Source organism: Cucurbita pepo, unplaced genomic scaffold (assembly GCF_002806865.2).
Source record: "Cucurbita pepo subsp. pepo cultivar mu-cu-16 unplaced genomic scaffold, ASM280686v2 Cp4.1_scaffold000218, whole genome shotgun sequence".
Taxonomy (NCBI): Eukaryota; Viridiplantae; Streptophyta; class Magnoliopsida; order Cucurbitales; family Cucurbitaceae; genus Cucurbita; species Cucurbita pepo.
This window is the reverse complement of record NW_019646475.1, coordinates 102,984-118,653: the sequence shown is the minus strand read 5'-3', so window position 1 is coordinate 118,653 and position 15,670 is coordinate 102,984. Positions and strand designations below refer to the sequence as shown.

The window sequence follows — 15,670 nt, the reverse complement described above, 5'->3', positions numbered from 1 at the left end:
TGTGAGCAAGTGCTTAGTTTGTCAACAAGTGAAAGCTCCTAGACAAAAGGCGGCGGGGTTGTTGCAGCCCCTAAGCATACTAGAGTGGAAGTGGGAAAACATAGCAATGGACTTCATAGTAGGATTACCCAAAACGCTTAAAGGCTATACAATGATCGGGAAGTTGTCGATAGGTTGACCAAGTCAGCACACGTCCTACCTGGGAAAGCTACATATACAGTTGACAATTGAGCAAACTGTATGTGAAAGAAAGAGTAAGACTACATGGAGTCCCAGTATCTATAGTGTCGGATCGGGACCCACGCTTTACGTCAGCGTTTTAGCTCAGACTTTAAAAGGCGCTGGGTACCCGCCTCGACTTTAGTACCGCTTTCCACCCCGAGCGTTTAAACCAACTTTTAGAGGACATGTTACGCGCTTGCGTACTAGATTTTAAGGGAAGTTGGGATTCCAAACTCCACCTCATGGAATTCTCGTATAATAATAGTTTCCAAGCAACTATTGAAATGACACCGTTTGAGGCCCGATACGAAAAACGGTGTAGGTCCCCACTATGCTGGGACGAAGTAGGCGAGAGAGAGTTAGTAGGACCCGATCTGGTTCGACTCACCAATGAGGCTGTCCAAAAAATTCGAGCAAGGATGCGTATCGCTCAAAGTAGACAGAAAAAGCTACGCTGATGTAAGGCGTAGAAGCCTGGAGTTTGAGATAAGGGACCCAATATTCCTCAAGGTGGCACCTATGAAAGGTGTGTTAAGATTCGGACATAAGGGCAAGTTAAGTCCTAAATTCATTGGACCATTCGAGATCCTAGAGCGAGTTGGTCCGGTAGCGTATAAGTTAGCCTTACCTCCAGCCCTCTCAGGAGTACATGATGTATTTCATGTGTCGATGCTGAGGAAGTACATTACGGATCCTATCCACGTAATAGACTACGAACCACTCCAACTCAATGAAGATATGAGCTACGAGGAAAAACCAGTAAGAATCTTAGCTAGAGAGGTAAAGACCTTACGCAACAGGAGTATTGCGTTCGTTAAGGTACTGTGGCGGAATCACCACAGTGAGGAAGCCACGTGGGAGCGTGAGGACGAGATAAGAGAGAAATACCCCGAGTTGGTACAAGAGTTTGAGACTTTCGAGGACGAAAGTTCTTTTTAGGGGTAGATAATGTAACGACCCGGGAAAGAAAGAAAGAAAAAGAAAATATTATATATATATATATATATAATAAATGAAAACGAGAAAACGAAAAAAAAACCCAGTCGCCGGAAAACCCGCGAGTTTTCCGGCGACCGCCGTGTTTCGCGGAACCCACGCGAAACGACGGCCACAGCACGCCCACCCTCAGCCCAGCATCTTCAGAACGCCTGCAAAGGGAGAAAAGAGAGAAAAATTTCGAGAGAGAGAGAGAGATTTCGGACAAACGTCGGCGAGTGTTCAGTTTCTCCGACGAGCCCTCAAACCACCCTTAAACCGACACCAAACAACCTGTTACTACCGTAAGAGAGATCCCTAACGAAAGCACAATAACTCAGGGGCATTTGGTGTTATTTCGTAAGCGTCGTCGTCGGTAACCGAGGTCGGAAAGTTAGGTTTCTTAATCGATTCTTAGATCTATGGCTTTTAGGAGCTTTTAGGCCGCAAAACTCCCAAAAAGGAAAGAAGGACGACGAACAAAGAGGAAAAGAGAAGGAAGAGGACCGAAATCGGCAACGAAAACGCCGCGGGAAGGAGAGAGAAAACTCGCCGGAAAATCGGCCAAAGTCGGGTAAGGAAGACGAGATCCACGGATCCGGGTCAACCCGAACCCAGAACCCGGGAGAGCCAGCCCGTTCCCCCCTTGGCCTCTGCCTTCGGCCCAGCCCAACTACAGCGGCCCAAACCTCAAACCGGCCCAGAAGCTACGGTTCAGTTGAACCAACCCAGACTAGACCCACGGTCCAATTGAGCCGGCCTGCAAACCAAACACTTGCGGCCCAGCCCAGTAAGCCGAGGCCCAACGTTTAGCCTTGGCCCAGTAGCCTTCCACAGCCCGCGACCCGAACCACGACCCGAACCGGACTGCGACCCGCGCTTCGACCCGACACTACCGCCCGACGTGGCTTTCTCTGCTGCTGCCACGTGTCATACAGCAGCGTGGCAGTCCTCAGCTCTGCTCGGCGCAAACGGCTCGGGCTCCCTCCAGTGACGCTCCGGCGGCTCCAGCGGCTGTTCGGCTCGGCTCACCTGTTTTCAGCCCGGTTTCCACTGTTTCGACCCTCCCGGATCTGTTTTCGGCCCCGATTAAGGTATCCGAGGCCGTTTTAGAGCCGTATTTCACATTTATTAAATTAGGTAAATTAATTGTGAAATACTAACGGAAAGTGGTGAACGGTGTGATAGGAAACAAACCCCAGCGAAGTAGGAAGCAGCTCTCACGGAACGGGAGCTTACGTTTAGCTATTTAGGGAGTACTTCGGCCGAGGCCAACCAAGTAAGTGGCCTTACTATAGGATAGGCTAAATAAATTGTATGATGCTTGATGATATGTGCCAGTATATACATATTTTGTTGAGTGACGCTTGATATGTTTGACGCACGTTGTGGCATTATGATGAGCATGATGATTGCATGATTTTTACCTTAATATGATGATGTTTTCCATATTGAGCATGCTAGATGATGATGAGTGCCATATTGCATCATGTCGTTAGATCGACGTAGGACACAACCCTAAGAGCATGAAAATGATATTAATATAAATATCCACGAGTATGCGTTACCTAGAGTAACAAAGAGATGAGACTAGAGGGTTGTGTCAGAAGAGACATTACGATGGATTTAGAGGGACCTCATGCATTTTGTATGTTCATAAGCATAGGGCTACTTCCCCTAGAGATGATGAGTGCGGACGCGCACCTTATGATGAGCGCGAATGCGCACAGGTGCGAAAGCACACAGATGAGGGTGTTCATGAGGTGCATGACACTATGGGGTTCCGCTGACCTCCGGACGTCGCTACAGATTAGCTTGACCAGAGGGTCCAGGGGGTGTGCGAGCGCCCTGGGGATTCACACTCGCACGTGTGAGTCGTGTGTAGGGAAGTACTACACATCCAATTTGTCCGAGACTGGAGGCCACCCCTAAGATGATTAGAGATAGGTCCCTAAATCATGATTGCATGTGTTTGCATTTGCATGGCCCCTATAGCGGGGCCACTTACTGAGTATTCTTTGAAATACTCGGGCCGTGTGCCACATCATTTTTCAGGTAAAGGCAAGGCGCACTTGTACGGAGGACGGCGGCATCGCGAGCAGAGACTGTGGCACGTGCATAGGGTAGATTCATATTTAAATTTCTAGTCTTAAGTTAGGATAGGTTGTTTTGCATTTCATTGTTCTAAATTATTTTGTATTTGTTTTTGTTTTCTCTAAATTTCAGTATTTCATACTTAAACACGTAAGACCATGGCTGTGTTTTCCAGAGAAGAAGTTGTTTTAAACGTTTTTTTGAAAGTTTACGTTATCAACTATGTTCATGTAAGAGTTATATTTCCGCATTATAGATGAGCATGAGACGTTAGTAGCGACTCTGAGTATGTGGAAATTTAGGGTCGTTACAATTACGCAACAAGGAAATCAAACCTAAACACAATACTTGCAAATGATGATTTGAGGTTTGTTTTAACTGAGGAATGTCCCCTAAACCCCGGCTCAAATGCAAACTGAATAGTTTGGGATGCATATGACAAAAAGGGTAAGGGGAAAGATAAGATTCCCATTGACCGCAAACGCAAGGTTCAAAATGCAGATAATGAAAAATGTTTCCATTGCAATGAAAACGGGCACAGGAAAAGTGACTCCCCAAAATACCTTGTAGAGAAGAAAGCTGAAAAGGCACAACAAGGTAAATATGATTTACTACTTGTAGAAATATGTTTAGGAGAGTATGAAGGCACAACAAGGTAAATATGATTTACTAGTTGTAGAAATATGTTTAGAAGAGTATGACAACTCAACCTGGATACTTGATTCAGGGGCCACTAATCATATTTTTTTTTTTTTTTTTTTTTCAGTTAACTAGTTCCTAGAGAATGCTTATGGAAGGCGAGATAACACTCAAGGTTGGAACAGGAGAAGTTGTTTCAGCAAGATCAGTAGGAAATTTAAAGTTGTTTTTCGAAGATAGATTCATTATATTAAATAATGTACTTTTTTTTCTTGGAATGAAAAGAAATCTAATATCTATCTGTTGTTTATTAGAACAATTGTATAAAGTATCTTTTCAAATCAATGAAGTGTTCATTTTCAAAAGAGGTATTCATATTTGTTCTGCAAAACTAGAAAACAACTTATATATGTTAAAACCGAGCGAAACAAATGCTATTTTAAATACCGAGATATTTAAAACAGCTAAAACTCAATGAACCATGAAAGAACCAATTGAGTTGGCAAAGAACCCAATGAACCATGAAAGAAGCAAACACATTGACGTTCATTTTCACTTTATCTGAGATCATGTGAAGGAAGGAAGTGTGAAATTTCTGCATGTGGCAAGTCAGGATCAAGTTGCTATCATCTTTACAAAACCACTACCGAAAGTACTTATATGAAAATACAGGAGATGATTGGCATGATAGATGGCAGAAGCATTTAAGTTGATGGGGGAGCTTTGTTGAATGAAGGTTAAATGTTATTTGTTAGTTAATTTTAGTAGGTTAATTTTAGTGGGTTTTAAATTCAAAAGAAGTAAAAAAAGGCAGAATCTTGGAAACGAAAGGCCAAAATTTATTTTAGGAAACGGTGGGTTTTATGGGTCACGAAATAGTGGCATTCTCATAGTCATATTAGTTTAGGAGATCTTATAAATAGATCGTATTTCTATGGTGAAGAGCAGAGAAAAAAAGAAAAGAAACAAAGAAGTAATAGAAGAAGGATTTTTCAAATAAACAGAGTGTTCTTTGTCTCTTTCGGTAGTGTGTGAGATTTATTTAGCTTTTACACGTTTTTACTCAATTGATTCAATATTTTCCTTTGACCATTTGACAAACACCGGAAAGGGATTACCTTTTTTTAGGTGGCCATTTGAAGGGAAGTGGCACAGATTTAGTTGGTCCTTTGGAGCAATTTTTAAGGGTAGAATAGTTATTTAAATGAGTGAATCTAACGAGAAACAAATCACAGCTTTTTTCATCAAAGTCAAATCCCAGGTTTTCTTCTCTAAGTTATTTTTACGCTTTCATTTTATTCTAACAAATGTCCTTCGTTCCGTCAACGATTTTCTCTCACCAATTGTCAAAAGACTGATGGTGTTACTATAACACGTGCGGAAGCAATTTGTATCCTAGGCACTCTAAGTACATCAATTATAGTAAATTAGCTAGCATGTTCAAAAGCATTAAAACTCAATGAGTTTGAATACTAATCTTTTGTAGTTCAAATTTCTTTTACTTCATGAACCGGTTTCGAACCACCATAATGTCTTCCCTACTATTCTCCAGCCTTAAAACGGGATTGTGGAATCCGGTGAGTGACTAAACTTGATAGGAATTTAGTATATGTAAAGAGAGTTTTGAGAGATTTTCTCAAAGTTTTTCAAGCTCACTTTTCATGTACCTTGATCTAGGGTCATATTTGCATGTTCATGCAAATTTGAGATTACCAAATTTTGACACTTAAATTTTCACTCAAATTTGTGGGATTATGTGGCAAGCATGCAAGTTTGAGTTATGGAGTAGGGGAGGGAGATCTCATAGCTGGAACCAGAGGCTAGGGTGTGAGAATCATAATCACTGGGGCAACATGGTTTATGGAAGCACCGAAGGAGGGAGATGTCATAGGCGCAATATGGAAAGTCCTCGGAGGCTTATTTTTTTAGATACGTGGTTTATGGAAGCACCTAGGGAGGGAGATGTCATAGCTGGAACCAGAGGCTAGGGTGTGAGAATCATAATCACTGGGGCAACATGGTTTATGGAAGCACCGAAGGAGGGAGATGTCATAGGCGCAATATGGAAAGTCCTCGGAGGCTTATTTTTTTAGATACGTGGTTTATGGAAGCACCTAGGGAGGGAGATGTCATAGCTGGAACCAGAGGCTAGGGTGTGAGAATCATAATCACTGGGGCAACATGGTTTATGGAAGCACCGAAGGAGGGAGATGTCATAGGCGCAATATGGAAAGTCCTCGGAGGCTTATTTTTTTAGATACGTGGTTTATGGAAGCACCTAGGGAGGGAGATGTCATAGCTGGAACCAGAGGCTAGGGTGTGAGAATCAATTTTTTTGGATACGTGGTTTATGGAAGCACTTAAGGAGGGAGATGTCATAGCTGGAACCAGAGGCTGGGGTGTGAGATGTCATAGGCGCAACATGGAAAGTCCTCGAAGGCATATTTTGTTGGATACGTGATTTATGGAAGCACCTAGGCAGGGAGATGTCATAACTGGAACTAGAGGCTAGGGTGTGAGAATCATAATCACTGAGGCAACATGGAAAGTCCTCGGAAGATTTAACAGCAAGATGTCATAATCACTGGAGGCTTATTCTGTTGGATACGTGGTTTATGGAAGCACCTAGGGAGGGAGTAGGCTTATTCTGTTGGATATGTGAACCAGAGGTGTGGTTTATGGAAGCACCTAGGGAGGGAGTAGGCTTATTCAGTTGGATACGTGAACCAGAGGTGTGGTTTATAGAAGCACCTAGGGAGGGAGTAGGCTTATTCTGTTGGATACGTGAACCAGAGGTTTATGGAAACACCTAGGGAGGGAGTAGGGGAGGGAGATTTCATAGCTAGAACCAGAGGTTTATGGAAGCACCTAGGGAGGGAGTAGGGGAGGGAGATGTCATAGCTGGAATCAGAGGTTTATGGAAGCACATAGCGAGGGAGTAGGGGAGGGAGATGTCATAGCTGGAACCAGAGGCTGGAGTGTGAGAATCATAATCACTGAGGCAACATGGAAAGTCCTCAGACGATTTAAGAGAGATGTCATAATCACTGGAGGCTTATTTTGTTGGATACGTGGTTTATGGAATCACCTAGGGAGGGAGTAGGGGAGGGAGATGTCATAGATGGAACCAAAGGTTTATGGAAGCACCTAGGGAGGGAGTAGGGGAGGGAGATGTCATAGCTGGAACCAGAGGTTTATGCAAGCACCTAGGGAGGGAATAGGGGAGGGAGATGTCATAGCTGGAACCAGAGGCTGGGGTGTGAAAATCATAATCACTTTGGCAACATGGAAAGTACTCGGAAGATTTAAGAGGGAGATGTCATAATCACTGGAGGCTTATTCTGTTGGATACGTGGTTTAGGTTTATAGAAGCACCTAGGGACGGAGATATCATAGCTGGAACCAGAGGCTGGGGTGTGAGATCATAATCACTGAGGCAACATGGAAAGTACCTAAGGAGGGAGATGTCATAGCTGGAACCAGAGGCTGGGGTGTGAGAACCATAATCACTGAGGCAACATGGAAAGTCCTCGGAAGATTTAAGAGGGAGATGTCATAATCACTAGAGGCTTATTCTATTGGATACGTGGTTTATGGAAGCACCTAGGGAGGGAGTAGGTTTTCCGTTGGATACGTGAGTAGGTTTATGGAAGCACCTAAGGAGGGAGTAGGTTTTCCATTGGATACGTGAGTAGGTTTATGGAAGCACCTAGGGAGGGAGTAGGTTTTCCATTGGATACGGGAGTAGGTTTATGGAAGCACCTAGGGAGGGAGATGTCATAGTTGGAACTAAAGGCTGGGGTGTGAGAATCATAATCACAAGAGGAATGGAAGCACCTAGGGAGGGAGATGTCATAATCACTGGAGGCTTATTCCATTTGGATACGTGAGTGAGTAGGTTTATGGAAGCACCTAGGGAGGGAGATGTCATAATTACTGGAGGCTTATTCCGTTTGGATATGTGAGTGAGTAGGTTTATGGAAGCACCTAGGGAGGGAGATGTCATAATCACTGGAGGCTTATTCCGTTGGATACGTGAGTAGGTTTATGGAAGTACCTAGGGAGGGAGTAGGTTTATGGAAGCACTTAGGGAGGGAGATGTCATAATCACTGGAGGCTTATTCGTTTATGGAAGCACCTAGGGAGGGAGATGTCATAATCACTTAAGGCTTATTCTGTTGGATACGTAAGTAGGTTTATGGAAGCACCGGAAGAGCATCTAGTGACTGTCAAGCGCATCCTGCGCTATGTAGCTGGAACCAGAGGCTGGGGCGTAAGTAGATTTATGGAAGCACCTAGGGAGGGAGATGTCACAATCACTAGAGGCTTATTCTGTTGGATACGTAAGTAGGTTTATGGAAGCACCAAGGGAGGAGCATCTAGTGGCTGTCAAACGCATCTTGTGCTATATAGCTGGAGCTAGTGGCTGGGGTGTGAGATACTGCACAGGGAGAGGATGGGCTATGTAGCCAGAACTAGAGGCTGGGATGTGAGATACTGCATAGGTAGAGGATGCGCTGTCACGACCCGATTTTCGAGGCTTCGAAGAATCGAACTCGTGACTAAAAGGACGAAATCGAAAACTAAAAAAAAGAAAATAAAAGAAAAGAAAAGCAAAGTAAAAGGATAAAAATACGGTTCAATTAAAACAAAAGAGAAAGAAGATTTGTTTCGAAAATATTACAAAGGAAATTGCAAATGTAAAAATGAAATACAAAATTAAAATCAAATATTTCAAATGGAAAATACAATTATGAAGAAAAATACAAAAGACTCTAAATATGAAAACGGACAAAGGACTCTAAAAGACCGACCAGGGACTGACGCTCCGGAACGACACCCCTTTGTGACCGCACAGCTCTCGAACACCTCCTCGTATCGACTGGTACCTGAAAAAAAAAGGGGAGAAAGGGGTGAGTATAAAAATATACTCAGTAAGCAGCCTACTTGTAGGCTCTTTTCGCATCCTTATCTTGGTAGGTAACCACGATCTTTCTCGGGTTTCTAAGGAGAGTGATCTAAGCTACAACTCTCCTTTCTGTATCATAAAAGGCTTACCCATCTTATGCAGTGAAATGATCAGTGTCCTGAGGTGAGGCGCGACCTCATAAGCAAATCTGAGGGGATCGTATGGCTGGATCTGAATACGTGACTCTCTCTCTGAACATCATCCGTGGAGGTTAACTGACGACCCTCACACGGGACCATACATCCACAAAACGGGGTGCGACCCCCTATGTGCCGGTCAGCTACTGAGTCATCCTAAGTGGCTCCACGTCCCCCGCTCAGGGACGGGTTTCTACGGCCCAGGAGTCCTGTTCAGAAGACCCCTTAGCTATCACCACTAGGCCTGGGCACCTGTCACACTTCCCTATCCGGATCTGCAAAGCTCAACGATCACCGTACCGGAGCTCTGTCTCGACGGTATGGTATCGGAGGAGAGAGGGAAGTGGAGGTTCTGATGACACTATCTTCACTGCTCAACTCTAGCGGGCTACCTACAGTTACCGTGGTGACCTATTATTCTTTCTAGGGTGGAACTTGATGCCTTAGACTTAGATTCGTGTTTCTCTAGGATTCTCGTGCCTGGTGTCAGAAACCTATCGGGTTTGGAATTTGGGTTCTGGTTCCGCCGGTAATCATTTCGCGGGTCTAATTGCACGATATTCTAGAGGTCCCCCAATCTAGGGTCTCGTCTAGCCTACTTAGCCATAAGCGTCCTAATCTAAGCTCATAATTTCTTCATATTCATCAAGAAAGATAATATAAGCAATCATCATACAATAGAGTTTACACGCAACAGTTCATGCAAAATTATCAAACATGCTCAACGGGAAGATAACGTCCATATTTCCCGTAGCGTAGATTTCACAAGTTTCCCAACCTCCTCATGCATACATACATTATCAGAGTCTCAACCAAAACAGATTTAATACACATTTTGTATCTAGCTTTCCATAATCATCTTATATTCGCAGTTTCTATAATAACACGCTAAGTCCGGCTAGCTAATTTCATAGGTGGTAGCATGCATGCTTGTTCCTAGCGGTTCCTACAAGTACTGCTCATGGGAATCCAAATGGCTACTTACTTGGTTGACGCGTGCCTTCCCAAGCTCGAATTATTTGCCGGAAAAGGTTCCAAAAATTCTGGAATTTCCTTGCTAGGTCCTAATTCACATAAAAATAGGATCAGAGTTGAAATCGGTGCGAAAAACAAGCAAACGGAGGTCGAACGGAAGGAAAAAGATCAACCACGTGCCCTGGAGGGTGTTTTACGCGCGGCTTTCTACACGCGCGGCTTCTCGCGCAGTCGCGGGCCAGTGGCTGGTTCGGTTCGGTGTTCCTGGGTTGCGTGCGGAGCGCCAGATCGGACTCGGGTTGACCCGAATCCACGCCCTGACGGGTGTCGACTAGCCAGTGGGGCACGCCTCCCCAACCCGCGGTCGCCACGTGTCACTCGTCGGTCCTACCGCGCTCCTCCATACGCCGGCCGACGCGTGGCGGCAAGGCCTCCTCTCTCTCCTCCTGCGTTTTCCAAATTTTCCAGAAACGTGAGTTTTTGGCGTTTTCAATCTATTTTCTTCCGATTTTCTTATCTTTCAATCCGTAATCCATATAAACAAAGTTCCTACACGCAAATTGTAGATCTCATATTCTACTTCTACAATATATTTTTCCTTTATTTTTTTCTTGAACACAAGATGAGTTAAGGCCGTCCAAATATACAGAAAAACTCACATTTTCTATTTTCGATCGCTCTACCCGAAGTCAGACTAAACTCTGATTTTCGTCCGATTCTCGTCCAAGAACTTCAAGAAACCTGTGAGAATCTTATTTTAGTCACATACCTCAAAAACTCCAGATCTAACGCTCATGAAACTCCTCACATCTAGATAAAATCGAAATAAGAAGTTCGGAACCTTACTTTGTCCGTTCTCGGATTTTCTTGCCGAAATGAGTGGATTCCACCACCCGAACTCCATTTTCAGCACTGAGAGAAGTATTGCTTCGAGGTTTCTTGCCTTGGATTCGATCTCCAATGGCGATTTGTCATCTCTGTTCTTCCTTTCTCCCAAACCCTAACTTCTTCTCCTTTCTCCATTCTCTCTCTCTTTTTCTTTTCTTTGCTCTCTCTTTCTTCTAGGAGCCCAAACAACTATTCCCCTTGGATAAGAGTAGGGCAAAATGACCCTTTTGCCCCTATGTTGTTATTTTTATTTNGAATCTCCCTAAATGCATGAGCACACATAATGCATGAGCACACATAATGCATGAGGTCCCCAACATTTCTACTTTTACCATTAATGAATGTAACCCCGCTATCATCTTTCATGCTTAACATGTCATTTCTCATTTTTCAGTCTACGTATCATGCATAATCCTAACGGAATTACATTTCATTTCATTATCGTGATATCATGTCATTCATAACATGCTGTATACATACNATGCGCTATGTAGCTGGAACCAGAGACTGGGGTGTGAGATACTGCACAGGAAGAGGAAAGGAGAAACTGGAGCATCTAGTGGCTGTCAAACGCATCCTGCGCTATGTAGCCGTAACCAGAGGCTGGGGTGTGAGATACTGCACAGTGAGAGAAAAGGAGAAACTTGAGCTGGTCGACTATAGTGATAGTGACATGGCCGGTGACGTTGATGATCATAAGAGCACCAGCAGGATGATTTACTTCCTCTCAGGTGGCGCGATCTGCTAGCAATCAAATAAACAAAAGGTAGTTGTTTTATCTTCTTGCGAAGTAGAATACATCGTCGCTTTGACGGCGGCAACATAGGGGATCTGGCTTGCGTGACTGATGGAAGAACTTATTGGAAGAGAAGGCGATCCACCAATGTTATACGTGGACAACAAAGTTATGATCTCCTGATAAAAAATCTAGTTTTGCACGACCGTAGCAAGCACATAGAAATCAGATTCCACTACATCCGGGAATGTGCAGATCGGAGGCTCATCAAGATAGATATAGCACATGTTTGAGGAGGAGATTGTTAGGTAAAATACGGTGATATTTACCTTATTTAGTTATTCACGTCTTTCCTTAGAATCAGTCGTTTGAATCTTGTTTTTAGGCCATGTGAATTTATGCATGAGAGAGCATATTTTTAGCCGGCCGCCAACTTTAGGCGCAAAAGATTGGTGGACACTTCTGCCCTTATTAGAATGATAAATAAAAGCACAGTGTTGTTTCAGCAAAGTCAAATACAAAATATTCCTATTCTTTCTCTCTGTTATTTTCTCCCGCTTTTCTGTTTTTTCTTCTCCCAACAAATTCTTTGCCAGTTTTCTTTCGGCAAGATTTCCTCACCACACTCAGTGAGAGACAACATCGAAGATGCCGAAATGTCCTTTAGAATCTACTTCCAAAACCTTTCGTCGACGCTGGCTTACGAAAATCTACAGAAACTGAAATACTTAAGCAAATTTCATCCATCAACGGAATCGTCAAACTGGAGCCGTTTCTATTCCATTTTGATCGGCTCGGAGTTCGAGTTCCGACCATCATGATCTTACTGTGGATAGAGAAGGGCACTGGTATAAATTCTTTATTGGTTCCCTTTCTAATTTTTTGTTTACAATTTAGAAATTCTGTTTCACAGTATGTTTGAGATTTAAATCACATTCATATATATAGTAGCACGTGTCTTGAGTATACGAATGTCTTGCCTTAGCTTGAAAATTGTAGTAGCACATGGCTTGAGTATTTAAAGAAATACTCAGTAAGTGACCCAACTATTAGGGTTAAATGCAAGAACATGCGAATACAAGGACGGGACTTATCCTTTCAATTTGTTTTCCTACGGTACTGTCCTAACGGGTAATTTGGACGTGTACNCGTACCGATTCACTGATGATTCACACATATCAGTATATATGACACGTGTCAACATCAAATATAATCATGTCGATAGTAAGGCTACTTACCTGATTAGCNACTCAGTTCGCACACCGTTGGGCCACCTTACTTGTCGGGCGAGCATACACTGGGACGCTCNATCATGTCGATAGTAAGGCTACTTACCTGATTAGCTTAATTCGTTGTCATGAATATATCCTTAATGAAAGTTCAATTCTGTCCTTTGAAATCCGAGTAACTCTGTATTTACTTTTCTCTCTATATTTAGTTTATGGTTTTTANTTCAAAACATAACGATTATTGTCCTGCCATTAGATGTACGCGTCCGTACCCTCGTGATGNCGAGTAACTCTGTATTTACTTTTCTCTCTATATTTAGTTTATGGTTTTTACAATAACTAATAATGAGTTCGAAAAGTATATTTTTTAATTAAAAAATCCGTTATCAAACATGGTTCTATTTTATTTCGAACAATAAATAAGAACGGGTTACCAAACAGGTCCATAATTGCCCTCCTTTGTGACAAGAATACAAAACACCGAAACCTACCCTTGTCATCAGCTTTAAAGTTAAAGGTCTGGAACATTACACTAAAGAATATGCGTTACAGTTAACGATGGATGATTAACGATCGCTCTTATGGGTTATTTTTGTAAATAAATAAAATACTAATAACAATAAATAAAACAATCCATAAGTAAGCATGCAATATTTGGTCACCCATTCCAATACAAATCATGGGAGCCGTTAACAATTAAAACTAATTTTGCAAGTATAAAAGTGAAACAAACCAAGCAGAGTATTCTCATACTTCAAAATGAATTCATTTCCAACACTTGCCCTTTCTCTCTTAATTTTTTTGTTATTCGTTTACCAACTCAATACCGTCGAAGGATCAATATTCCAAAACCCAGAGATTTTCGTCAAGATAACAAATGCTCTAAAAGCTAAAAATTAGCTCACTTTTCACTGCAAATCTGGCGGTGATGATTTGGGAGTCCACAAGCTGACACCGTGGGTCAGCTACGAGTTCAGCTTTCGTCCAAATTTATGGTCATCAACATTGTTTTACTGTTCCTTCCAATGGCCTGGCTCATTTCATTACTTCGATATCTACATAGATAAGAGAGATAGAAATAATTGCTAAAGTACTCTATGCTCGTGGTATGTGAGTGAGCAAAATATCTGCATGTTCAACTATACAACCAATAATGATCAAATTTGCTATGAGTGGTTAGGTAAATGATCAATATATTCATAATCTGGAAAGTTGGATTTTAATATTGAAATAAATAAATGTTCTTNTCGAAACCCACCCTTGTTCATCAGCTTTAAAGTTAAAGGACCGTAATATTACACTCAAGAATATGGGTTACATTTATCGATGATGGTTAAGGATCGCTCTTATGAGTTGTTTTTGTAAATAACAAAAGCACTAATAATAATAAATAAAACAATCCATAATTAAGCACCTAATATTTGGTCAACCATCTTAATATAACAGACGGATCCAAATAAACAGATGGATCCAAGCTGGTTGACAATTAAAACTAATCTTGCAAGTATAAAAGTGAAACAAACCAAGGACAAGTATTCTCATATTTACAAAATGAATTCATTTTCNCCAATTTAATTTATAGTCACCCAATCAAAATAATTTAAATAAGCTTGTTCAAAGCAACAGGATTAGTGTCACGTCTTACATCGGCCGCATCATGATATTTGTTTATTACGACTCTAAAGTGGTTCGATGGGTGACACTCACATGTTTCTTCTTGTATGCCGTGTAGGTCAGAACCTACTCTCTTAGCTATGACGTTCTCTCTATGAGAATTCACATCGGTTGGAGAGGGAAACGAATTATAAAAGGGTAGAAATTTCTCCATAGTAAACCCANTCAACCCTTGCGTTCGCTCTCCTATTGTCGTTGTTCTTCACTACCGTATTTACTACCATCGACGGATCAATCTTCAAAGACCCACCGATGACAGTCAATGTTGGATCGGTATGGCAACCCTAGAGGGGGAGTGAATAGGATTTTTACGATAAAAGTGTTTAAACGTGATTAATTTTTCTAATGATGAAACTTTTTACAAATAAGTAGATGATAATTACTAGAACAAAATAATTCAAGTCAAAACAATAATCAAGTAGAACATGTAATAAATCACAATAATAATCTTGAATTAAATAGGAAAGAGTTAAGAGAAAATGACACCGTAGTTTTATAGTGGTTCGGTCAAACTCGACCTACTCCATTCCCCAAGCGCCTCTTGGGAATTTGAATAAAGAACTTTCCCGACTCTTTCCACGGATCAGAGCCAAACCGCTACACCGCTCTTTTTACGAGTTCAAGAGCAAACTCAATCCTTTCCACGGCGCAGGATCAAACCGATACAAGTATTTGAGTTTGATAATAACACACCACAACTCTCTCAAAGAGTAGATTTACAATTTGGGATACTCACAACTATTTCCTCACAATACAATAATAATCCCTCTCAAGAATAAGATGAAAAGAAATAAACTTGTAAGCTTGGAGAGAGCAACAAACAATGGAGACTTTGAACAAATGAGGATTGAAGAATGTATGTAAGTTGTGTATTTTAAAATGTGGGGAAGATGAGTTTATATAGAGGAGAAAAGTGGCAAAATGTAGGATTGAATATTGACCATTGGATTGTGTTAGGAATAATGGAAGGTGGAGATTAAAAGTAAATAAATAAGAAAATTTTCTAAATTCATTTATTTCAAAATTTTAATATAATAGTAATATAATATAATAATAATAAAAAGTTATGTGAGTAACGGTCAAATGAAATTCAAAATTTATTATAAATATAATAATATAATAATAATAAAAA

At 41.7% G+C, this 15,670-nt stretch overlaps 3 long non-coding RNA genes across 3 annotated transcripts in view; 1 reads left to right on the top strand and 2 right to left on the bottom strand.

The window, feature by feature from the left end:
- Positions 1–8,599: 8,599 nt before the first annotated feature.
- Positions 8,600–10,109, bottom strand: LOC111784505. The gene is made up of 2 exons (XR_002813555.1): positions 10,022–10,109; positions 8,600–8,819 (listed from the first exon to the last, which is right to left on the bottom strand). It is a non-coding gene; the product is annotated as an uncharacterized LOC111784505 (long non-coding RNA).
- The window catches only part of LOC111784504, an 18,974-nt gene continuing 13,398 nt past the window's right edge, over positions 10,095–15,670 (top strand). The window contains exons 1-2 of the long non-coding RNA XR_002813554.1: positions 10,095–10,159; positions 11,502–11,507. This is a non-coding gene — a long non-coding RNA (uncharacterized LOC111784504). The remainder of the gene's footprint in view (positions 10,160–11,501; positions 11,508–15,670) is intronic.
- On the bottom strand, positions 10,342–11,052 carry LOC111784502. The gene is made up of 3 exons (XR_002813551.1): positions 10,858–11,052; positions 10,671–10,752; positions 10,342–10,457 (listed from the first exon to the last, which is right to left on the bottom strand). It is a non-coding gene; the product is annotated as an uncharacterized LOC111784502 (long non-coding RNA).